The sequence below is a fragment of the Aquarana catesbeiana genome, linkage group LG10, assembly GCF_042186555.1.
Source record: "Aquarana catesbeiana isolate 2022-GZ linkage group LG10, ASM4218655v1, whole genome shotgun sequence".
In the NCBI taxonomy this organism is placed as follows: domain Eukaryota; kingdom Metazoa; phylum Chordata; class Amphibia; order Anura; family Ranidae; genus Aquarana; species Aquarana catesbeiana.
Window position 1 is genome coordinate 204027217 of NC_133333.1, and position 27290 is coordinate 204054506.

Genomic DNA, 27290 nt, shown 5'->3' on the forward strand with positions numbered 1-27290 from the left:
CTGTGATGAGGTGACACTGATGACTGGACTGTAATGAGGGGACACTGATGACGGGACTGTAATGAGGGAACACTGATGATGGGGCTGTGATGAGGGGACACTGATGACGGGGCTTTGATGAGGGGACACTGATGATGGGGCTGTGATGAGGGGACACTGATGACGGGGCTCTGATGAGAGGACACTGATGACGGGGCTGTGATGAGAGGACACTGATGACGGGGCTGTGATGAGGGGACACTGATGACGGGGCTGTGATGAGGGGACACTGATGACGGGGCTGTGATGAGGGGACACTGATGACGGGGCTGTGATGAGGTGACACTGATGACTGGACTGTAATGAGGGGACACTGATGACGGGACTGTAATGAGGGAACACTGATGATGGGGCTGTGATGAGGGGACACTGATGACGGGGCTTTGATGAGGGGACACTGATGACGGGGCTGTGATGAGGGGACACTGATGATGGGGCTGTGATGAGGGGACACTGATGACGGGGCTCTGATGAGAGGACACTGATGACGGGGCTGTGATGAGAGGACACTGATGACGGGGCTGTGATGAGGGGACACTGATGACGGGGCTGTGATGAGGGGACACTGATGACGGGGCTGTGATGAGGGGACACTGATGACGGGGCTGTGATGAGGTGACACTGATGACTGGACTGTAATGAGGGGACACTGATGACGGGACTGTAATGAGGGAACACTGATGATGGGGCTGTGATGAGGGGACACTGATGACGGGGCTTTGATGAGGGGACACTGATGACGGGGCTGTGATGAGGGGACACTGATGACGGGGCTGTGATGAGGGGACACTGATGACGGGGCTGTGATGAGGGGACACTGATAAGGAGGCTGTGATGAAGGGACACTGATGATGGGACTGTGATGAGGGGACACTAATGACGGGGCTGTGATGAGGGGACACTGATGACGGGGCTGTAATGAGGGGACACTGATGACGGGGCTGTGATGAGGGGACACTGATGACGGGGCTGTGATGAGGGGACACTGATGACGGGGCTGTGATGAGAGGACACTGCTAAGGAGGCTGTGATGAAGGGACACTGATGACGGGGCTGTGATAAGGGGACACTGATGACGGGGCTGTGATGAGGGGACACTGATGACGGGGCTGTGATGAGGTGACACTGATGACTGGACTGTAATGAGGGGACACTGATGACGGGACTGTAATGAGGGAACACTGATGATGGGGCTGTGATGAGGGGACACTGATGACGGGGCTTTGATGAGGGGACACTGATGACGGGGCTGTGATGAGGGGACACTGATGATGGGGCTGTGATGAGGGGACACTGATGACGGGGCTCTGATGAGAGGACACTGATGACGGGGCTGTGATGAGAGGACACTGATGACGGGGCTGTGATGAGGGGACACTGATGACGGGGCTGTGATGAGGGGACACTGATGACGGGGCTGTGATGAGGGGACACTGATGACGGGGCTGTGATGAGGTGACACTGATGACTGGACTGTAATGAGGGGACACTGATGACGGGACTGTAATGAGGGAACACTGATGATGGGGCTGTGATGAGGGGACACTGATGACGGGGCTTTGATGAGGGGACACTGATGACGGGGCTGTGATGAGGGGACACTGATGACGGGGCTGTGATGAGGGGACACTGATGACGGGGCTGTGATGAGGGGACACTGATAAGGAGGCTGTGATGAAGGGACACTGATGATGGGACTGTGATGAGGGGACACTAATGACGGGGCTGTGATGAGGGGACACTGATGACGGGGCTGTAATGAGGGGACACTGATGACGGGGCTGTGATGAGGGGACACTGATGACGGGGCTGTGATGAGGGGACACTGATGACGGGGCTGTGATGAGAGGACACTGCTAAGGAGGCTGTGATGAAGGGACACTGATGACGGGGCTGTGATAAGGGGACACTGATGACGGGGCTGTGATGAGGGGACACTGATGATGGGACTGTGATGAGGGGACACTGATGACGGGGCTGTAATGAGGGGACACTGATGACGGGGCTGTAATGAGGGGACACTGATGACGGGGCTGTGAAAAGGGGACACTGATGACGGGGCTGTAATGAGGGGACACTGATGATGGGGCTGTGAAAAGGGGACACTGATGATGGGGCTGTGATGAGGGGACACTGATGACATGACACTGATAAGGGGACACTGATGACTGGACTGTAATGAGGGGACACTGATGACTGAGCTCTGATGAGGGGATACTGATGAGGGGACACTGATGACTGGACTGTGATGTGGGGACACTGATGATAGGACACTGATAAGGGGACACTGATGATGGGGCTGTGATGAGGGGACACTGATGACGGGGCTGTAATGAGGGGACACTGATGACGGGGCTGTGATGAGGGGACACTGATGACGGGGCTGTGATGAAGGGACACTGATGACGGGGCTGTGATGAGGGGACACTAATGACGGGGCTGTGATGAGAGGACACTGCTAAGGAGGCTGTGATGAAGGGACACTGATGACGGGGCTGTGATAAGGGGACACTGATGACGGGGCTGTGATGAGGGGACACTGATGACGGGGCTGTGATAAGGGGACACTGATGACGGGGCTGTAATGAAGGGACACTGATGACGGGGCTGTGAAAAGGGGACACTGATGACGGGGCTGTAATGAGGGGACACTGATGATGGGGCTGTGAAAAGGGGACACTGATGATGGGGCTGTGATGAGGGGACACTGATGACGGGGCTGTGAAAAGGGGACACTGATGACGGGGCTGTGATGAGGGGACACTGATGACATGACACTGATAAGGGGACACTGATGACTGGACTGTAATGAGGGGACACTGATGACTGAGCTCTGATGAGGGGATACTGATGAGGGGACACTGATGACTGGACTGTGATGTGGGGACACTGATGATAGGACACTGATAAGGGGACACTGATGACTGGACTGTAATGAGGGGACACTGATGATGGGGCTGTGATGAGGGGACACTGATGACGGGGCTGTGATGAGGGGACACTGATGACGGGACTGTGATGAGGGGACACTGATGAGGGGACGCTGATGACGGGACTGTGACGAGGGGACGCTGATGACGGGACTGCGATGAGGGGACACTGATGACGGCACTGCGATGAGGGGACACTGATGATGGGGCTGCAATGAGGGGACACTGATGACGGGGCTGCGATGAGGGGACACTGATGATGGAGCTGTGAAATGGGGACACTGATGACGGGGCTGTGATAAGGGGACACTGATGACGGGGCTGTAATAAGGGGACACTGATGACGGGGCTGTGATGAGGGGACACTGATGACGGGGCTGTGATGAGGGGACACTGATGACGGGGCTGTGATGAGGGGACACTGATGGGGCTGTGATGAGGGGACACTGATGACGGGGCTGTGATGAGGGGACACTGATGACGGGGCTGTGATGAGGGGACACTGATGACGGGGCTGTGATGAGGGGACACTGATGACGGAACTGTGATGAGGGGACACTGATGACGGGGCTGTGATGAGGGGACACTGATGACGGGGCTTTGATGAGGGGACACTGATGACGGGGCTGTGATGAAGAGACACTGATGATGGGGCTGTGATGAGGGGACACTAATGACAGGGCTGTGATGAGGGGACACTGATGACGGGGCTGTAATGAGGGGACACTGATGACGGGGCTGTGATGAGGGGACACTGATGACGGGGCTGTGATGAGAGGACACTGCTAAGGAGGCTGTGATGAAGGGACACTGATGACGGGGCTGTGATAAGGGGACACTGATGACGGGGCTGTGATGAGGGGACACTGATGACGGGGCTGTAATGAGGGGACACTGATGACGGGGCTGTGAAAAGGGGACACTGATGACGGGGCTGTAATGAGGGGACACTGATGATGGGGCTATGAAAAGGGGACACTGATGATGGGGCTGTGATGAGGGGACACTGATGACATGACACTGATAAGGGGACACTGATGACTGGACTGTAATGAGGGGACACTGATGACTGAGCTCTGATGAGGGGATACTGATGAGGGGACACTGATGACTGGACTGTGATGTGGGGACACTGATGATAGGACACTGATAAGGGGACACTGATGATGGGGCTGTGATGAGGGGACACTAATGACAGGGCTGTGATGAGGGGATACTGATGACGGGGCTGTAATGAGGGGACACTGATGACGGGGCTGTGATGAGGGGACACTGATGACGGGGCTGTGATGAAGGGACACTGATGACGGGGCTGTGATGAGGGGACACTAATGACGGGGCTGTGATGAGAGGACACTGCTAAGGAGGCTGTGATGAAGGGACACTGATGACGGGGCTGTGATAAGGGGACACTGATGACGGGGCTGTGATGAGGGGACACTGATGACGAGGCTGTGATAAGGGGACACTGATGACGGGGCTGTAATGAAAGGACACTGATGACGGGGCTGTGAAAAGGGGACACTGATGACGGGGCTGTAATGAGGGGACACTGATGATGGGGCTGTGAAAAGGGGACACTGATGATGGGGCTGTGATGAGGGGACACTGATGACATGACACTGATAAGGGGACACTGATGACTGGACTGTAATGAGGGGACACTGATGACTGAGCTCTGATGAGGGGATACTGATGAGGGGACACTGATGACTGGACTGTGATGTGGGGACACTGATGATAGGACACTGATAAGGGGACACTGATGACTGGACTGTAATGAGGGGACACTGATGATGGGGCTGTGATGAGGGGACACTGATGACGGGACTGTGATGAGGGGACACTGATGAGGGGACGCTGATGACGGGACTGTGATGAGGGGACGCTGATGACGGGACTGCGATGAGGGGACACTGATGATGGGACTGCGATGAGGGGACACTGATGATGGGGCTGCAATGAGGGGACACTGATGACGGGGCTGCGATGAGGGGACACTGATGATGGAGCTGTGAAATGGGGACACTGATGACGGGGCTGTGATAAGGGGACACTGATGACGGGGCTGTAATAAGGGGACACTGATGACGGGGCTGTAATGAGGGGACACTGATGACGGGGCTGTGATGAGGGGACACTGATGACGGGGCTGTGATGAGGGGACACTGATGACGGGGCTGTGATGAGGGGACACTGATGACGGGGCTGTGATGAGGGGACACTGATGATGGGGCTGTGATGAGGGGACACTGATGACGGGACTGTGATGAGGGGACACTGATGACGGGGCTGTGATAAGGGGACACTGATGACGGGGCTGTAATAAGGGGACACTGATGACGGGGCTGTGATGAGTGGTCTCTGGTGAAGGGGACACTGAAGAGGAAGTGATGACATAGGACGTAGTGTGAACCTGTGCATAAAAATAACACACATTGAAAAAACTGATGTTAATGTGAATAAAACATTTCTGAAATGCCTAGGAAATCGCATGTAAACTTGTGTGTCTGCAAGTCAAATATGCATTTTTCTTTCAGTATTCCATGGAGACTGGCTTTAGGAACTGCATGACTGTAATCCGTCTTGGCTGATTAATGTTTTTTTGTGTATATGTTTCTGTTAAAAGAGAACCTGTCACTGTTTTAAACAGGAAGACACAAGCACTTCCTGCAGATAAATTAGATATTACCTAACCTGCCACCCATTGTTGGCATGAAAATAATTATGTTGAAAAATCTTCTGCATTTGTGTGGGATGTGCATCCCTTGCTGCATTCTGCATGTTCCATCAGGAGGACCTACTTTTCTACAGGACGGAGTTGTTATGTGGAAGCCAGCAGAAGGAACCAGGAGCGCGGGGGTGTGTCAAATGCTAAAGAGTATGCAGCAAAATGATGTCCTCAAGACAGTGAAGTTTGGTTATATGGAAGACGGAACAGGTAATCAATGACTGTTTGTTTTCATTGTAGGGTGTGTGTGTGTTTGCTTTTAAATTGGCAACAGTATCACTTTAATTGTATGTACTCAGCACTTTCCTATAAAGGAAAAACGATTCACAAATTTTACTAAACTACGTATTAAACAAATGCAACACAAATGGAATTTTGATTTTCACAACAGAGCACCTTGTAAACAGCAGGAGTATTTTTTGCCTTTGTTTTTAGAGAACCTTCATATCTGTATAGAGGTTCTGCGATGTTATATTTTACCAATGGTACTAAAGGCAAATATGTAAACACAGTTTCCAGTTAAAGCATATGAACTACATATTTTTCAGTGGATATGAACACCCTGTAGTTTTTTTGTACAGCCTCAGGTATAACCATGAATGCTTAAACGAAAACTTTACCTTTGGTACAAACTGTCCTTTTTGAATACAGCCACACCCCTTGAGTGTAGCCCACCTGGTTCTATACTCGTCCACTATCCAGCAATCATTACTGTGCTGACTCTTGAATAGGGGTGAGCCGAACACCCCCCCGGTTCGGTTCGCACCAGAACCTGCGAACGGACCGAAAATTCGCACGAACGTTAGAACCCCATTGACGTCTAGGGGACTCGAACGTTCGAAATCAAAAGTGCTCATTTTAAAGGCTAATTTGCATGGTATTGTCCTAAAAAGGGTTTGGGGACCCGGGTCCTGCCCCAGGGGACATGTATCAATGCAAAAAGAACTTTTAAAAACGGCCATTTTATCGGGAGCAGTGATTTTAATGATGATTAAAGTAAAAAAAAAAAAAAAGTGAAATATTCCTTTAAATATCGTACCTGGGGGGTGTCTATAGTATGCCTGTAAAGTGGCGCGTGTTTCCCGTGCTTAGAACAGTCCCTGCACAAAATGTCATTTTTAAAGAAAAAAAAGTCATTTAAAACTGCTGGTGGCTTTAATGTAATGTCGGGTCCTGGCAATATGGATGAAAATCAGTGAGACAAAAGGCATGGGTACCCCCAAGTCCATTACCAGGCCCTTTGGGTCTTGTATGGATATTAAGGGGAACCCTGCACCCAAATTAAAAAAGGAAAGGTGTGGGGCCCCCAGGCCCTATATACTCTGAACAGCAGTATACAGGCAGTGCAAACAAGACAGGGACTGTAGGTTTGTTGTTAAGTAGAATCTGTTTGTAATTTTGAACTGGTACATTTTTAACGTGTTTAGCTCCAGCCAAAAAATCTATGCCACAACACTGTAAGTCCTCACTTGCTCTTGGTGGGCGCAGAAACGGCCCTGCTGTGAAATATTAGATCAAGAATTGTAATTACATGCCCCTGTTGAACAGGGGCTGAAAAATTGGGCCTTAGGCACTGGTGCTGGTGCCACAACACTGCAACCCCTCACAGATACTCTAGTTGGAATGCAGGAACGAGCCCTGCTGCAAAGTATTGCATCAAAAATTTTAATTACACGCCCCTGTTAGACAGGGGCTGAAAAATTGGGCCTTAGGCACTGGTGGCAGCGCCCAGAACCAAAAATGTTCTTACAAGCTATCAGCGTGATCATTGAGGAAGAGGATAATTACTCAGGATAGCACTCAGCATCAGCATGGGCAGTCTTTGAAGGGATCTCAGATTTCAAAAAAAATTATTCGGTTACATCAGCATCAGGTGCTTGGTAGCTGGTGGTGATCCAAGACTGATTCATTTTTATGAAGGTCAATCAATCGACCGAGTCGGTGGACAGACGCACCCTGTGATCGGTTACAAAGCCTCCAGCAGCACTGAATGTGCGTTCCAAAAGAACGCTGGACGCAGGACAGGCCAGTAGCTCAATTGCATACTGTGCATGCTCTGGTCAGTGATCCACCTTAAGACCCAGTAACCTAGAGGATTTTCAGTGGGAAAGGTGTCCAAGTCAGATCTTGCCCCTAGGTATTCCTGCACCATGTAAAACAGACGCTGGCAATGGTTGCTGGAACCGATCATACCTTGGGGCTGCGGACTAAAAAATTGTCTGAACGCATCGGTCAGACGGCCACCTTCTCCACCACTCCTTCTTTGACTGACCGAAGCCTCAGCAACACGTTGTCCAGAAACAGGAGTTTGTAACCTCCCAGTCTCTGGGAACGCGTTGCACAGACGTTTCTGCAAGGCCTCCCGAAGATGTTTCATCCTCTGCTCCCTCTGCGATGGCAAGATAAGGTCCGCAACCTTACCCTTGTAACGTGGATCAAGGAGGGTTGCCAGCCAGTATTGGTCCTTCTCCTTCTACTGACACAATAATCCTCCTCCTCGTCCTCTTCCTGTGTGATCGGCAGGCACGCAGGAACACTGTCTGGATAAAGGGGGCCTTGAGAGCTAAGGAAGTCCTCCTCTTCCTGCCTCTGTTCTGCCTCAAGTGCCCTGTCCATTATTCCACACAGCGTGTGCTCCAACAGGTGGACAAGGGGGACAGTGTCACTGATGCATGCACTGTCACTGCTCACCATCCTCGTGGCCTCCTCAAATGGTGACAGGACAGTGCATGCATCCCTGATCATGGCCCACTGGCGTGGGGAAAGAAAAACAAGCTCCCCTGACCCTGTCCTGGTGCCATAGTCGCACAGGTACTCATTGATGGCCCTCTGCTGCGTGTGTAGCCTCTGCAGCATGGCCAACTTTGAGTTCCACCTGGTGGGCATGTCACAGATTAGGCGGTTCTTGGGCAGTTTAAACTCCTTTTGGAGGTCTGCCAGCCAAGCACTGGCATTATATGACCGGCGGAAATGCACACAGACTTTCCTGGCCTGCCTCAGGACATCCTGTAAGCCCGGGTACCTGCCCAAGAACCGCTGCACCACCAAGTGCCCTGTGAGCCAAACAGGGCACATGGGTCATTTGTCCCTGTCGGAGGGCAGAGAGGAGGTTGGTGCCATTGTCGCAAACCACCATTCCTGCCTTAAGTTGGCGTGGCATCAACCACCTCTGAACCTGCCCCTGCAGAGCTGACAGAACCTCTGCCCCAGTGTGGCTTCTGTTCCCCAAGCACACCAGCTAAAGCACCGCATGGCATCTTTTGGCCTGCATACTTGCGTAGCCCCTTGAACGGCTACGGAGCACCGCTGGTTCAGAGGACAAAGCACAGGAAGAGGCCATGGAGGAAGAAGAAGAGGAGGGGGTGGAGGAGAGAGCTGTGTCACAATCATTAGTAGTGGCATTTTGGAGGCGTGGTGGCGGAACAACCTCCAACACTACTGCACCTTGTCCTGCATCCTTCCCAGCTGCCAGCAGAGTCACCCAATGCACTGTGAAACTTAGGTAACGTCCCTGTCCATGCCTGCTGGACCATGAGTCAGCGGTAATATGCACCTTACCGCTGACCACCTTGTCCAGCGAGGCATGGACATTGCCTTCCACATGCCGGTAGAGAGCCGGAATCGCCTTCCGTGAGAAAAAGTGGCGTTTGGGTACCTGCCACTGAGGAACCGCACATTCCACAAACTCACGGAAGGGGGCAGAGTCTACCAACTGAAAAGGCAGCAGTTGAAGTGCTAGCAATTTTGCCAAGCTAGCATTCAACCGCTGGGCATGTGGATGGCTGGGAGCAAACTTCTTTCGGCGGTGCAGCAGCTGGGGCAGGGAAATTTGCCTGTTACAATCTGACGTCGGTGTACCGAAAGCAGATTGCCCACAAGTACTTGGCCGTGACACACCTAATTCTACACCTTCATTCCTCTCAATGCAGGTCTCAGAGAGGACTGAAGGTATAGTGGGGTTGGAGATCTCAGCTGATGAGGAGCAAGGAGAGGTCCTCTTTGTTCTTTGGTGTGGGTCTTTTAGATACGCTTGCCAACGAACTGCATGGCAGGTCAACATATGTCTGGTCAAGCATGTGGTGCCCAAGCAGGAGATGTTTTGGCCACGCGAGATACGCTTGAGACATATGTTGCAAATAGCAGCGGTGCGATCTGATGCACTCGTCTCAAAAAAGGCCCACACCAAAGAACTTTTGGAATAATGCGCAGAGACAGCAGCGCCCTGCACATGCGGAGCTTTGGGGTGTGAAGCAGTCAGTGTGCTGCCCTTAGGCTGGCCCCTGGAGGGCATCCTGCCTCGTTGGTAATGTGCCTCCTCCTCCTCCTCCTCCTCCTCTCTCCTATCAGGCACCCACGTTGAGTCAGTAACCTCATCATCCCCTCCCTCCTCATCACTGGAGCAAATCTGGCAGTATGCTGCAGCAGGGGGAGCATGACTGCCAGATTGCTGTCCTTCTTTGGCACCCCCTCTGTCCATGCTCACGTTACTGCCTTCATCTAGCTCAGTATCATCATCAGAGCCTTCTAAACGCTGGGCATCCTCCTGGAGCATATACCTAACACTGTGGTCAAACAGTTTGAGGGATTCCTCAGGAGGACAAGGTGGGGCTAGGGAAAGAGTCACTGATGCCATTGAGCCGAGGGAAGAGGCTGCGTTGGCAGCTGCTTTGCCAGACAAAGTAGCATGGGTGAGAGAGGATGAGGAGGATGAGGACGGCTTGGTCATCCACTTGACCAAGTCTTCCACATGTTGCGGCTCAACGCGGCCAGCTGCCGAAAAAAAGGCCAAGCGTGTCCCACGGCCACGTGCTGATGAGGATGCACCGTCTCCACGACCAGCACTGTTGCCTCTAGACACAGAGCCTGCTTGCCCTCTTTTATTGGCTTGTGACTGTCTGCCTCTCCTTGTTGGCCTTCCAGACATACTAATGGCCTGTAGCTGCACTAAGCTGGGATATATATATATATATATATATATATATATATATATATATATATATATACTGATACTGCAGCTAGCAAAACCAACTGCCTGCCTGTAGTATGAGAACACCACCAACCTTCTACAGGTAGCTTTAGCTGAACACTGTGCAGAGCTCGCAAAAAACTAACTTGTAGCTTATTTAGCTCCCTGCGGTAGTGATAGGATCAGGAAAACACCACCAACCTTTTACAGGTAGCTTTAGCTGAACACTGTGCAGAGGTCGCACTACACTAACGTGTAAATAATGTAGCTGCCTGCGGTAGTGATAGGATCAGGAAAACACCAACAACCTTCTACAGGTAGCTTTAGCTGAACACTGTGCAGAGGTCGCAATACACTAATGAGTAAATAATGTAGCTGCCTGCGGTAGTGATAGGATCAGGAAAACACCACCAACCATCTACAGGTAGCTTTAACTGAACACTGTGGAGAGGTCGCACTACACTAACATGTAAATAATGTAGCTGCCTGCAGTAGTGATAGGATCAGGAAAACACCACCAACCTTTTACAGGTAGCTTTAGCTGAACACTGTGCAGAGGTCGCACTACACTAACGTGTAAATAATGTAGCTGCCTGAGGTAGCGATAGGATCAGGAAAACACCACCAACCTTCTACAGGTAGCTTTAGGTGAACACTGTGCAGAGCTCGCAAAAAAATAACTTGTAGCTTATTTAGCTGCCTGCGGTAGTGATAGGATCAGGAAAACACCACCAACCTTCTACAGGTAGCTTTAGCTGAACACTGTGCAGAGGTCGCACTACACTAACTTGTAGCTTTAGCTGAACACTGTGAGGAGGACGCACTACACTAACTTGTAGCTTTAGCTGAACACTGTTCAGAGGATGCACTACACTAACGTGTAAATAATTTAGCTGCCTGCGGTAGTGATAGGATCAGGAAAACACCACCAACCTTCCTACAGGTAGCTTAAGCTAAACACAGTGCAGAGGTCGCACTACACTTAAGTGTAAATAATGTAGCTGCCTGCGGTAGTGATAGGATCCAAGAAAACACCACCAACCTTCTACAGGTAGCTTTAGCTGAACACTGTGCAGAGGTCGCACTACACTAATGTGTAAATAATGTAGCTGCCTGCGGTAGTGATAGGATCAGGAAAACACCACCAACCTTCTACAGGTAGCTTTTGCTGAACACTGTGCAGAGGTCGCACTACACTAACGTGTAAATAATGTAGCTGCCTGCGGTAGTGATAGGATCAGGAAAACACCACCAACCTTCCTACAGGTAGCTTAAGCTGAACACAGTGCAGAGGTCGCACTACACTTAAGTGTAAATAATGTAGCTGCCTGCGGTAGTGATAAGATCAGGAAAACACCACCAACATTCTACAGGTAGCTTTAGCTGAACACTGTGCAGAGGTCGCACTACACTAACGTGTAAATAATTTAGCTGCCTGCGGTAGTGATAGGATCAGGAAAACACCACCAACCTTCTACAGGTAGCTTTAGCAGAACACTGTGCAGAGGTCGCACTACACTAACTTGTAGCTTTAGCTGAACACTGTGCACTACACTAACTTGTAGCTTTAGCTGAACACTGTGCAGAGGTCGCACTACACTAACTTGTAGCTTTAGCTGAACACTGTGCAGAGGTCGCACTACACTAACTTGTAGCTTTAGCTGAACACTGTGCACTACACTAACTTGTAGCTTTAGCTGGACACTGTGCAGAGGTAGCACTACACTTACTTGAAGCTTTAGCTGAACACTGTGAGGAGGATGCACTACACTAACTTGTAGCTTTAGCTGAACACTGTGAGGAGGACACACTACAGTAACTTGCAGCTTTAGCTGAACACTGTGCACTACACTAACTTGTAGCTTTAGCTGAACACTGTGCAGAGGTCGCACTACACTAACTTGTAGCTTTAGCTGAACACTGTGAGGAGGACGCACTACACTAACTTGTAGCTTTAGCTGAACACTGTTCAGAGGATGCACTACACTAACGTGTAAATAATTTAGCTGCCTGCGGTAGTGATAGGATCAGGAAAACACCACCAACCTTCTACAGGTAGCTTTAGCTGAACACTGTGCAGAGGTCGCACTACACTAACTTGTAGCTTTAGCTGAACACTGTGCACTACACTAACTTGTAGCTTTAGCTGAACACTGTGCAGAAGTCGCACTACACTAACTTGTAGCTTTAGCTGAACACTGTGCAGAGGTCGCACTACACTAACTTGTAGCTTTAGCTGAACACTGTGCACTACACTAACTTGTAGCTTTAGCTGAACACTGTTCAGAGGACGCACTACACTAACTTGTAGCTTTAGCTGAACACTGTGCAGAGGTTGCCGTACACTAACTTGTAGCTTTAGCTGAACACTGTGCACTACACTAACTTGTAGCTTTAGCTGAACACTGTGCAGAGGTCGCACTACACTAACTTGAAGCTTTAGCTGAACACTGTGAGGAGGATGCACTACACTAACTTGTAGCTTTAGCTGAACACTGTGAGGAGGACACACTACAGTAACTTGCAGCTTTAGCTGAACACTATGCATTACACTAACTTGTAGCTTTAGCTGAACACTGTGCGGAGGTCGCACTACACTAACTTGTAGCTTTAGCTGAACACTGTGAGGAGGACGCACTACACTAACTTGTAGCTTTAGCTGTACACTGTTCAGAGGATGCACTACACTAACTTGTAGCTTTAGCTGAACACTGTGCAGAGGTCGCACTACACTAACTTGTAGCTTTAGCTGAACACTGTGAGGAGGACGCACTACACTAACTTGTAGCTTTAGCTGAATACTGTGCAGAGGTCGCCGTACACTAACTTGTAGCTTTAGCTGAACACTGTGCACTACACTAACTTGTAGCTCTAGCTGAACACTGTGCAGAGGTCGCACTACACTAACATGAAGCTTTAGCTGAACACTGTGAGGAGGATGCACTACACTAACTTGTAGCTTTAGCTGAACACTGTGAGGAGGACACACTACAGTAACTTGTAGCTTTAGATGAACACTGTGCACTACACTAACTTGTAGCTTTAGCTGAACACTGTGCAGAGGTTGCACTACACTAACTTGTAGCTTTAGCTGAACACTGTGAGGAGGACACACTACACTAACTTGTAGCTTTAGCTGAACACTGTTCAGAGGATGCACTACACTAACTTGTAGCTTTAGCTGAACACTGTGCAGAGGTCGCACTACACTAACTTGTAGCTTTAGCTGAACACTGTTCAGAGGACGCACTACACTAACTTGTAGCTTTAGCTGAACACTGTGCAGAGGTCGCACTACACTAACTTATAGCTTTAGCTGAACACTGTGAGGAGGACACACTACAGTAACTTGTAGCTTTAGATGAACACTGTGCACTACACTAACTTGTAGCTTTAGCTGAACACTGTGCAGAGGTCGCACTACACTAACTTATAGCTTTAGCCGAACACTGTGAAGAGGACGCACTACACTAACTTGTAGCTTTAGCTGAACACTGTGCAGAGGTCGCACTACACTAACTTGTAGCTTTAGCTGAACACTATTCAGAGGACGCACTACACTAACTTGTAGCTTTAGCTGAACACTGTGCACTACACTAACTTGTAGCTTTAGCTGAACACTGTTCAGAGGATGCACTACACTAACTTGTAGCTTTAGCTGAACACTGTGCGGAGGTCGCACTACACTAACTTGTAGCTTTAGCTGAACACTGTGAGGAAGACGCACTACACTAACTTGTAGCTTTAGCTGAACACTGTGCACTACACTAACTTGTAGCTTTAGCTGAACACTGAGGAGGACGCACTACACTAACTGTAAATAGTGTAGCGGCCTGACTGTGGTACTAATATGATCAGAAGAACACCAGCAATTTTCTTCAGGTAGCTGTAATTTAACAACACCTGCCTGCCTGTCAGTAGGAAGATAGTAACAGGAACGGATCTAGCTAAACTGAATACAGTATATATATACATATACACACACACACACACACACACACACAACACCTGGGATGCATATATATATACACAATACACTGTAAGTGCATGTAACTGACTGACTGTCCTGCCTAATCTAACTTAAATCAAATGACACTGTGTCTCTGTCTCTGTCTCTCAACGCCGGAACACACTACACAGGGCCGCCGTGCAGGCGGCCTTATGTAGTGTGGGGCGTGTACTAAACCCCCTGAGCCATAATTGACCAAAGCCACCCTGGCTTTGGCCAATTACAGCTCTCTCTACAGACGGCGCTGTGATTGGCCAAGCATGCGAGTCATAGCGCATGCTTGGCCAATTATCAGCCAGCAATGCACTGCGATGCCGCGGTGAATTATGGCCTGTGACGCTCCACACGAATTTGGCGCGAAAGGCCTATATCGTTCGCAATTCGGCGAACGGGCGAACAGACGATGTTCGAGTCGAACATGGGTTTGACTCGAACACGAAGTTCATCCCTACTCTTGATGCACTGCATGGCCTTTCTTCTTAAAATGCCCTTGATGGGCCCTTTTCACTCTGCACATACATGCTGCTCCCTATTCATCCCTATGGGGCAGAGTTGTACACTGAAGGACCCCTGGAGGCCACAATGAGTAGAGCTGCTCATAGGAATAAATGGGGGCCACAGAGTGAATAGTGCTGGATCAGGAAGGTGAATATAGGACCAGGTGGACTGAACTTTGGAGCTGAATTCAATAAATTACAGCTTTTTTTTTACAAAAGACACAGTTGTCCTTTAAGACACCTCCAAATCAGAACACCTACCTGTGGGTGAGATGATCAGTTGCAGATCTGCCATGTAAGCCATGGCATTACCCAGAAGGAGCATCGCCGGAAAATATTTTCATTACCTGTTCTTTGTACTTCACTTAATTTTAGCCACAAAATACTTCAGTTAGAAGATCGTGGAAAACTACGTTCCTGAGACACACAAAATGCCCTCAAAGCCCACTTTATAAGTTACCTCCACAAATAGTCAGTATCTGACATCAGAAAATGATCTGGGAGTCCCTAGCCATCACTACATGAATAACCAAAAAAAATTTCACACTAGATGTAGACTCAACAAAATCTGGAATGGGTCACCTTAATGTATGTGTGTGTGTGTGTGTGTGTATATATATATATATATATATATATATATATAAGTCTAAACCAATGTGTTGAATCACATCACTTTAATATAAATATATATATATATATATATATATATATATATATAATGTATCGGCTAAGAGGGTACCTCATCCATATAAAGATTTAAATCAAATTGGACAGATTGAGCAGACTTTACCGGTACCAGAGATAGACCAACACTACATAATAATACTAAATCTCTTTATTACAAAAATAATTTTACAAGAAAATTATTAGATTAAAACATGTGTTAGTACACTATAAAAACAAAAAGAATAGAGCTGTCATTAATATGACCACTTATTAGATATCATAATAGATCTCTGTTACTACTAGGTCAAAAGAGGTCGACGTTTCGCTTTATGCTTCCTCAGGACCTTATTCCCTTGACTATAGACAGAGATCAGGTGGAGAAGAGCACTCATAAAGGTGGCGTGCCTAGTGTCATCCAAAAGCGGTTGACAAACATGTGTCTTCTAAAGATGGATAAACCAACAGATAGAATTGACCAAATGGTCTGGGTACCGGACCCCAAAAAAGAAAGTAAAGAGAGAGGAGTCAGCAAGCTATTCTCTTGCTGCAATATTCCTCCTGCCTAATGTCTCAGCATGAGCCCTAGAGAATCTCAAAAATATTGAGGTGGCAATCAATAAAGATATTCAACGGGGACTTGATATCTTTTACCAGAATCTTCTGTTGAGTGGGGTCAACAGACCAGTTTCCAGGGATCCAAATAGATATACAGTAAATATGTATGTTATATGGCCACCAATCCTCTTCACATCTACATCAGATCGTTCGGCCACACCACTTCCATTAAATAGATAGCAGCATCCATTTGTTTTTATAGTGTACTAACACATGTTTTAATCTAATAATTTTATTGTAAAATAATTTTTGTAAGAGATTTCGTTTTTATTATGTAGTATTGGTCCTTCTCTGGTACCGGTAAAGTCCGCTCAGTCTGTCCAATTCTCTTTAACACTTTATTATACACAAAACATATAAACATCACAATTTAAAATTGTCTAAAATAAACCTTCTTATAGCTCAGTCAGAATCTGAGTGCTCTTAAAAAATACTGTATGATCTTAATATCACCTTATACCCGGCGGACCCAGGAATCACCCACTTTGGCCTAAAGTGCTTGTAAATATTATAAATACTGTATGAGTTCCTTCTCATGGATCCAATTGTTCAAAAAGGAGCAATCCCTCTGCACAGTGTACTGGTATAGTGTAGCAAAAAGAGACGACATGTATTGCTTCGCTTTGACATAGGACTTGCGTTTTTCATATATTGTGTTCACATCCAATTTAGCAATGTGAAGGCTTATATTGCACAGCAAATCCCGTCCAGAAGCAGAGAATGATAGGAGATGATTGATACACTAATGCCGCGTACACACGAGCGGAATTTCCGTCGGAAAAATCTTGGTTTTCCATCTTGGATTGTTTTTCCGACGGAATTCCGCTCAAGCTTGGCTTGCATATACACGGTCACACAAAAGTTCGCTGAACTTTCGACCGTCAAGAACGCGGTGACGTACAACACTACGACGAGCCGAGAAAATGAAGTTCAATGCTTCCGAGCATGCGTCAAATTGTTTACGAGCATGCGTAGGAATTTTGCGCGTTGGAATTGGTACAGACGATCGGAATTTCCGATCGGAACTTTTTCCGACTGAAAAATTGAGAACATGCTCTCAATCTTTTGCTGGCTGGAATTCCGCCAGCAAAAGTCCGATGGAGCATACACACGGTCGCATTTTCCGACCAAAAGCTCTCATCAGAGTTTTGCTGGCAGCATTTCTGATCGTGTGTACGCGGCATTACAAAACAGCTGTACCTGATACAGCCGGGAGAACCGGTGAAACAAGTCAGGATGGCATATATCCCTCCACTAGCTCCAGTTTAGATGATCTTTGTCCTATGTCAAAGCGAAGCAATAAATGTCATCTCTTTTTGCTACAGCATAACAGTACACTGTGCAGAGGGATTGCTCTTTTTTGAACAAATGGATCCACGAGAAGGAACTACATTTACAATATTTACAAGCACTTTAGGCCAAAATGGGTAATTCCTGGGTCCGCCGGGTATAACATGTGTTATTAAGATCACACAGTATTTTTGAGAGCACTCAGATTCTGACTGAGCTATGTGGAGATTTATTTTAGACAATTTGAATTTGTGATGTTTATATGTTTTTTGTATAATAAGTGAAGTGATTCAACACATTGGTTTAGACCAGCGGTCTCCAAACAGTGGCCCGCGGGCTGGATACGGCCCTCTGCTTGCTTTTATCTGGCCCTTAGGGAGTTTTCCACAGATATAAAGTGTTATTTCTCCCACGGACACCAATGATGGGGCACTATTCCTCCCACTGACACCAACCATGGGGCCCTATTTCTCCCACTAACACCAATGATGGGGCACTATTCCTTCCACTGACACCAATGATGGGGCACTATTCCTTCCACTGACACCGATGATGAGGCACTATTCCTTCCAATGACACCAATGATGGGGCACTATTCCTTCCACTGACACCAATGATGAGGCACTATTCCTCTCACTGACACCAATGATGGGCCTTTTATTCCCATTATGGGGCACAATTCCCTTTCCTACTGACCACATGTCATTTTATCACTCCCACTGACCACAGATTGGCCCCTCTAAAGTTAGAAGGACATTTAACAGGCCCTGTGTTTAAAAAGTTTGGAGACCCTTGGTTTAGACTCATGTATATACACACTAAGTTGATACATTCCAAATTTGTTCACAACCAGTGTTAAATGTTTTTTTGTTTTTCAACATTCCTTTCTTGCATGCTCATTTCACAAAACAGAGTAATTGAAATATTTTGATAAAATATGAACTCTGAAGACCACTTTACCTAGGATTAGGAGTAGAAATCAGTATATGACAGCACTGTTCTTCACTCCAACAGCTCCTTCCTTTGGAAAAAGGCTGGAATACATGAAAAAAAAAACAGGATGGGAACATTGAAATAGGACAAACAGAAATGTCCATAAAGAATTAAAATCAGACATAGGTGTGCGCACACAGGGTGTGCCTGGGCACACCCTAATCACCCGTATGACGCAGATCCCCCCTGTTTAGACCCCCGATTATTCACCAAAGCCCCCTAGCGGGGCTCCTAAACAAAATTGTCAAAAAAAAATTTGTCAAAAATAATAATAAAAAAAAATAATAAAAACTACTAACACCGTCCACTGCTCTACTGACACCAATCTCTGCACTACTGACATCAGCAGCGTATATACACATGCTCACACAACACATATGTGTTTACGCTTTGGGGTGCACACTTTCTAATGCAATAGGTTGTGCACACCTATGAAATCAGATCACTTAACCACTTAAGGACCAGAAGGATTTACCCCCTAATGACCAGGACATTCTTTGCAATACGGCACAGCGTCGCTTTAACTGACAATTGCGCGGTTATGCAACGTTGTACACAAACAAAATTTATGTCCTTTTTTTTCCAGCAAATAGAATTTTTTTTCGTGGTATTTGATCACCTCTGCGGTTTTTATTTTTTGCGTTATAAGAAAAAAATAGCGACAATTTTGAAAAAAACCCAATATTTTTTACTTTTTGCCATAATAAATATCCAACAAAAAAAACAAACAAATTTCTTCATCAGTTTAGGCAAATATGTATTCTTCTACATATTTTTGGTAAAAAAAAAATCACAATAAGCGTATATTGATTGATTTATACAAGAGTTATAGCGTGTACAAAATAGGGGATATATTTATGGCATTTTTATTATAATTTTTTTTTTTTTACTAGTAATGGCAGTGATCAGCAATTTTTAGCAGGACTGCAACATTGTGGCGGACAGATCGGACACTTTTGACACTTTTTAGGGACCATTAACATTTATACAGTGATCAGAGCTAAAAATAGCCACTAATTACTGTATAAATGTCAATGGCAGGGAAGGGGTTAACACTAGGGGGGCGATCAAGGGGGTTAAGTGTTTCCTAGGGAGGTGTTTCTAACTGTGGGGGGGGGGGAGTGTACTGACTGTGAGTAGACAGAGATCAATGTTCCTGATCACTAGGAACAGCAGATCTCTCTCTACTTCCCTGACAGAACGGGGATCTGTCTGTTTACATTGACAGATCCCCGTTCTGTAGAGCGATCGCGGGTGGCTGGCGGACATCGCGGCCGCCTCCTAGAGCTCTTAAAGCAGCCGACATACACATAAGGCAATTCGCGCAGCCATGCAAACCTGTCGCAGTATAATGGTGGCGGCTGGTACTGCCTGATGTTTTTCTTATTGTACTAAGGAAACTGTCATTCAAATGCTTATAATAATTAAAAATAATGATAGTCATTAAATGTTTGGGGTGTCTTAATTCAACTAATTTGGGATTTTAGTAGCTTTAAAGGTGCCAACAAAAATTAGATTATCTTTGCTCAGTTCGCTGTTGCAGTACTGTGTGTTTGTTTCCATTTCCCGGCTACAGAAGCTTGCAGCAACTAGGTCTTATCATTTTTGGAGGTGTTACACAGAGCATTAAGATTTAGACCCCTTTCACATGGGCGATCCAATTGGGTCTGCCTGTCAGTTTTTCATGTGGACCTGATTGCATGGTCCATGTATCCTTATGGGGACCGGAGGGTGTAAACAGACTTGTGTCTATTTACACCCGCCTACCTCCTATCTGACCTGGTCTGCTAAAAAAAACAAAGGGGTTCACGCCCCTCTGTCTAGGTGAACTGGATCAGAGGACACATCAGACACTTTTGACACATTTTTGGGACCATTGTCATTTATACAGCGATCAGTGCTATTAAAATGCAGTGATTAATGTAAAAATGTCACTGGCAGGGAAGGGGTTAACACTAGGGGCGATCAAGGGGTTAACTGTGTTCCCTCCGTGTGTTTCATCGGCACCCCAGTAGTGCAGCGGGCGCGTGCCGACATATAGCTACGACGTTTTGCGGGATCGTGCCAACCTGCGGCAGTAAAATTGCTGCGGCTGGTTGGCAAGCGGTCAAATGGACTGTAGTGCAAATCTGGAAAATGTATAAAGCACTAGATATGCATAGGTGTGAATCAGGCCTTAGATGGACAGGTGTAGGGAAGATAAACCTGAAGGGAGCCCACCCCTTCTTAAAGGCACAGGAACACACTGAATACCCAGCCTACAGCACTATGGCAGCGTGCGGTGCCTCGCCAATAAGGATGGGCTCAGCCGTGTTCACAACTCCACGTGCCCGCGCCCGCCAGGAAGCTGACACTGCACAGCGCTAATCACAGTGAGACATTTCCCGATCTGTGCAGCCGGGGGTTCGGGAAAGGTCTCACTGTCTGTGATTAGCGCTGCGCAGTGTCAGCTTCCTGGCGGGCACGTGGAGTTGTGAACACACCTAAACTCATCCTTATTGGCCAATATAATTCATAGTACAAACAAGTGGTTACTGCCCCCACCTGTAACTGGTCACTGCAGCAAGAAGCATTGGAAAGGCAACGCAGATAAAAATGTTAAATGCATGGCAGCAGAGCAGTGTGATTTGAATAGACTCCAATTATTTATAGATTCAACATCATTTATGCAATATTTACCATTTAATATACATACACATGAGTATAAAGCAAAGATATCCTACTCAAAAACCCGTAAGAGATGTAAAACTTTCTAAAAAATAGCCTGCTTAATGAGCAGAAACTTGAGCGAGAGTTGGTAACCCTTTAGATGCTGGAACTTAAAAAGTAAAACGTTTTAACTTGTGATGCTGGGAGACAGACTGAAGAAAAAGGGAATTTTTGCTGGCCAGCATAGAAAGGATATCAGAACATAAAAAAAAAATAGAATGCGAAAGCCCAACAGCCCATATTTTAAATGACCCCGTCACACTTCCAACATTTTATTGAAAAACTTTTGACCAAAATTCCTTTGTAATTGAGAAATAATCACCCTGGATGTGTGATGTATGTGATGGCAACACCTATTATTTTAAAAAGAAATTCTGTACAATAAATACATTTTTTATTTAAAAATTTTTTTTTTTGTTTATTTTGCCCCTTTAACAATAACCCGCCTAGCTGTACTGATACATTGCATATAAAACGCCTCGGCGCTTACAACTTCACATCCTCTGCCACATCCTCTTCTCCAGGAAATGAGTAGTACTCATGAATAGGGATATCTGTTCCAGTCGAACATGAGTTGGACTCGAACATTGGCTGTTCGCCTGTTCGCCGAACAGCGAACAATTTGGGGTGTTCACGGCAAATTCGAAAAGCCGCGGAACACCCTTTAAAAGTCTATGGAAGAAATCTAAAGTGCTAATTTTAAAGGTTAATATGCAAGTTATTGTCATAAAAAGTGTTTGGGGACCTGGGTCCTGCCCCAGGGGACATGTATCAATGCAAAAAAAAGTTTTAAAAACGGACGTTTTTTCGGGAGCAGTGATTTTATTAATGCTTAAAGTGAAACAATAAAAGTGAAATATTCCTTTAAATTTCGTACCTGGGGGGTGTCTATAGTATGCCTGTAAAGTAGAGCATGTTTCTTGTGTTTATAACAGTCCGAGAGCAAAATTATATTTCTAAAGGAAAAAAAAGTCATTTAAAAGTGCCATGCGTGCGGGTCCCCCAAAATGCTATTACCAGGCCCTTCAGGTCTTGTATGGATATTAAGGGTAACTCCGCGCCAAAATAAAAAAAAATGGCGTGGGGTTCCCCCCAAAAATCCATACAAGACCCTTATCCGAGCACGCAACCTGGCAGGCTGCAGGAAACGAGGGGGGGAAGAAAGAGCCCCCCCTCCTGAACCTTACCAGGCCACATGCCCTCAACATGGGGTGGATGTCCCCATGTTGATGGGGACAAGGGCCTCATCCCCACAACTGTTGGCCGGGGGTTGTGGGGGTCTGCGGGCGGGGGGCTTATTCGAATCTGGAAGCCCCCTTTAATAAAGGGGACACCCAGATCCCGGCCCCCCCATGTGAATTGGTAAGGGGTACATTGTACCCCTACCATTTCACAAAAAAAAGTGTCCAATTGTTAAAAAACCACACCAGAAGGCTTGGGACAAGTCCTTTATTAAGAATAAAAAAAATAAAAAATAAAAAAGAGATTCCAGCAATGTAATCCAATAAATCCATGCTCCTACTCCAGCGATGTAATCAAATTCTCGATCTCCAGCGATGGATGATCTCCAGCGACAAACACGCACAGGATCCTGCCTCCACCAGAGGCACCCATGCAATGACGCGGTGCCAGCTTGACAGCTCTCATGTAGCTGAGGGCAGGGCCACCCGTCACGTGACCCTGTCCCCCTCTGACAAGGAGAAACGCCGGGTTTCCCAGTGACGTATACGGGTGACCCCACCCCCTCTGATGCAACGGGAAAGCCATGGGGAAGTCCCCGTGCGTCAGAGGGGGGTGGGTCTACCCGGGAACATCACCGTGTGGCCCCGCCCTCAGTTATATAAGAACTGTCAAAGCGAAGACGCGTCATACGGCAGGTGCCTCCCGTAGAGGCGGGTCGGTCGCGGCTTTGTTTTTTCTTTCTTTTTCGGTCCGTCGGCAGAGCGAGAGAAGAAGATGAATGGAATTCGTGGGATATTTTAATTTTTTTATTTTTTAATAAAGGACTTGTCCCCAAGCTGCGTCTGGTCTTTTGTACTATTTTGACACTTTTTTGGTGAAATGGTAACGGGGTACATTTGTACCCCGTTACCATTTCACACGGGGGGAGACCGGGATCTGGGGGTCCCCTTGCTAAAGGGGGCTTCCAGATTCTGATAAGCCCTCCACCCGCAGACCCCCACAACCACTGGACAAGGGTTGTGGGGATGATACCCTTGTCCCCATCAACATGGGGGCATGTGGCCTGGTATGGTTCAGGGGGGGTGCTCTCTCACCCCCCCTCTTTTCCTGCGGCCTGCCAGGTTGCGTGCTCCTATAAGGGTCTGGTATGGATTTTTGCGGAGACCCCACACCATTTTTTTTTACATTTTGGTGCGGGGTTCCCCTTAAAATCCACACGAGACCTGAAGAGTTTGGTATGGATTTTGAGGGGGACCCCTATGGCATTTTTTTTTTTAAATTTGGCGCAGGGTTCCCCTTAATATCCATACCAAACCTGAAGGGCCTGGTATGGAATTTGGGGGGAACCCCACACAATTTTTTAAAAATTTTGGTTCGGGGTTCCCCTTAATATTTATACCAGACCCAAAGGACCTGGTAATGGACTGGGGGGGATCCCATGCCGTTTTTTTCAATGACTTTTATCTGTATTGCCGAGACCTGACAATTCACTATAGCCGCTATTACTTTTAAATTACTTTTTTTCCCTTTAAAAATGTCATTTTGTGCAGGGACTATTGTAAACATGGGAAAAATGCGCCACTTTACAGGCATACTATAGATACCCCCCAGGTACGAAATTTAAATGAATATTTCACTTTTATTGTTTTACTTCAAGCATTATTAAAATCACTGCTCCTGAAAAAGCGGCTGTTTTTAAAACTTTTCTTTGCATTGATTCATGTCCCCTGGGGCAGGACCCGGGTCCCCAAACACTTTTTATGACAATAACTTGCATATTAACCCTTAAAATGAGCACTTTTGATTTCTCCCATAGACAATTAATTATAGCCACGAGTAGTTTTAAATGACTTTTTTCTTTAGAAATGTCATGTTGTGCAGGGACTGTTCTAAACACTGGAAAAATGCACCACTTTACAGGCATACTATAGACACCCCCCCAGGTACGAAATTTAAAGGAATATTTCACTTTTATTGTTTCACTTTAGGCATTATTAAAATCACTGCTCCCGAAAAAACTGACGTTTTTAAAACTTTTTTTTGCATTGATCCATGTCCCCTGGGGCAGGACCCAGGTCCCCAAACACTTTTTATGACAATAACTTGCATATTAACCTTTAAAATTAGCACTTTAGATTTCTCCCATAGACTTTTAAAGGGTGTTCCGCAGCTTTTGAATTTGCCGCAAACACCCGAAATTGTTCACTATTCGGCGAACAGGCGAACACCCGATGTTCGAGTTGAACATTGGGCTCATCCCTATTTTTCCACATACCTGCTTCTCTTTAAACTAACCTGAACACCATTGTAATACTTACCTTTTCTGAGTAGTCTTCCTTCAGGTTTTTGTAGGCCAGGTTCAGGGCTACAACCACAGAAACGCAAAATCAGTATGTAGGCAGAGGTACTTAATGGCTGGTCAAGCAGGGGCTTTGGCTAAAAACAGATCCCATCACTTCACCATGGTTGTGTCTTAAAAACACCAGAGAAGACTGAAGCTCCAAAATGGGAAGTATTGTGGTATTTGGGTTTGTTTAGGGTAAAGAGCAGCAGGTGGAAGGACATAGAATAACTAAGGGTTTTACGATAATTTAGGTCCACCTTAGAGCAAACACGGAGACACCTGGTACTTCCAGGTATATGGCATAAGCATGTGCCCTATGATGGACCAGTCGGTGCTCTCATTGGGAAGTCCATGCTTTGTCTGAGCTACTGGCAACACTGGCAACCCTCAGCTTACATGGGGCTTTCTTCTCACACCTAATGGCTAAACATAGCAACAGGTCAGTGTAGGTAAGGTACACAAGTAAGGTCTGTAAAGACATGGATGAGCGAGTTTGGGGTGGCTTTCTCGTCCAACATCAGTGCCTGACTTCACAAATGCGCTTCTGGAAGAATGGTCAAACATTCCCATAAACACACTCCTAAACCTTGTGGACAGCCTTCCCAGAGGAGTTGAAGCTGTTATAGCTGAAAAGGGTGGGCCAACTCAATATTGAACCCTACGGACTAAGACTGGAATGTCAGTAAAGTTTGTGTGTGTGTGTAGAGGCAGGCATCACAATACTTCTGGTAATATAGTGTATCCTCCGGAGTGTAGTCCACCTGGTTCTATACTCACCTTCATCCTCTATCTAGCAATCCTCACTGTCTGTGTGGATCCCAGAAGCACTGCATGGCTTTGCTTCTTAAAATGTCCTCTCTGGGTCCATTTCAGTCTGGACATGTGTGATGTTCATTCCTATGGGAAGAGCTGCACTCTGCAGGACAGCTGGAGACCACCATGAGTACAGCTACCTGTAGGAATGAAAATATCACTGGATTGGGGAAGAAGGTTAGAATAGCGCCAACTGTAGGACTGCGTATAATAAAGAACAACTTGTACCAAAAGTACAGTTGTCCTTTAAGTCACCCCTGAACAAGAACACCTACCTGTGGGTGAGGTGTTTACTTGCACACCTGCCATGTAAGCTATGGAATTACCCAGAAGGAGTATTGCCTGACTACCTGTTCTTTGTACTCCAGTTAATATTCCACAAAATAGTTCACAGTTGAAAATCATAGAACGCGCCTTCCTTGTGTGCTTATTTCACAAAAGAGAGTAATTAAAATATTTTGATAAAAGATGAATTCTGAAAATTACTTTACCTAGAATTTGGATTAGATATCACTTTATGACAGCACCGTTCTTCACTACAACAGCTCCTTCCTTTGGTACAAGGCTAGAATACATGATCAAAAAAAAAAAGAATGAACAGTAAAACAGGACACAAAGAAAATTCCAAATGGAGTGAAATCAGATTATTTAGTATTACTACATCCAATTTCCCCCAAATGTACTATAGAAACTATTATACTATGCTTGAAATATATGATATGCTATGATAACGAACTGAGTAAAAAATAGTTCACTTAGGTGACATTAACTACAATGTAACCTTTTTTTTTTTTAACACTGTTACATCATTACAGCAATCATTGCAAAACATTTTTTAAAAAATGCAGGCAATGGTTCTCTTTCACAGAGATCCCTGCATTTCTAGCCATGGGCATGTGCCTACCAGGTAACTGCTGTAGGACATCCATGGTACATTCGTAATTAACATGATAAACTCCATTGTATATGAAAATTACGGTAAGAGCAAATTTGTAAATAACTAAATAACAGAAAGTAATGTATACAATGGGGTCACACATTTTGAAAAAAATGATTCTCAAAAAGTCTCTAAGTAGAAATAAACTCAAGTTACTCCAAGTAGGAACTTACCTGGCGGTTGAAGACTCTAGTGTATGCATACTTTCCAGATGTCTCTGACTTTTATAAGGTCTCTGATTAGTTTCAGTTTCCGTTTTTACATCTGTCGTGTTATATGTTTTTAAAGCACCTTTTTTTTTCTCTTAAAGAAAACACAGTAATCAATTGCTTGGTTATCTTTTAATAAATAGCACATACTGTAAAAGAAGATGAATGGAAACAGCAAAAAATGAATCTTGTAGTTACCTATTGTCTACAACTGGGGTCTCCAAACTTTCTAAACCAAAGGGCCTGTTTACTTGCCTTCAGACTTTAGGGGAGCCAGATTGTGGCCGGATAGGGTAGAAAATGTCCTGGATTCAATAAGAATAAACAAGGTTTGGTGGTCAGTGGAAGTAAATACATTAC

At 46.3% G+C, this 27290-nt stretch overlaps 1 long non-coding RNA gene across 1 annotated transcript; it reads right to left on the reverse strand.

Moving 5' to 3' along the window:
* Positions 1-18703: 18703 nt before the first annotated feature.
* On the reverse strand, positions 18704-27016 carry LOC141111130 (uncharacterized). Its single transcript, XR_012236385.1, has 3 exons — positions 26895-27016; positions 26276-26349; positions 18704-18777 (listed from the first exon to the last, which is right to left on the reverse strand). It is a non-coding gene; the product is annotated as an uncharacterized lncRNA (long non-coding RNA).
* Between the last annotated feature and the right edge of the window lie 274 nt (positions 27017-27290).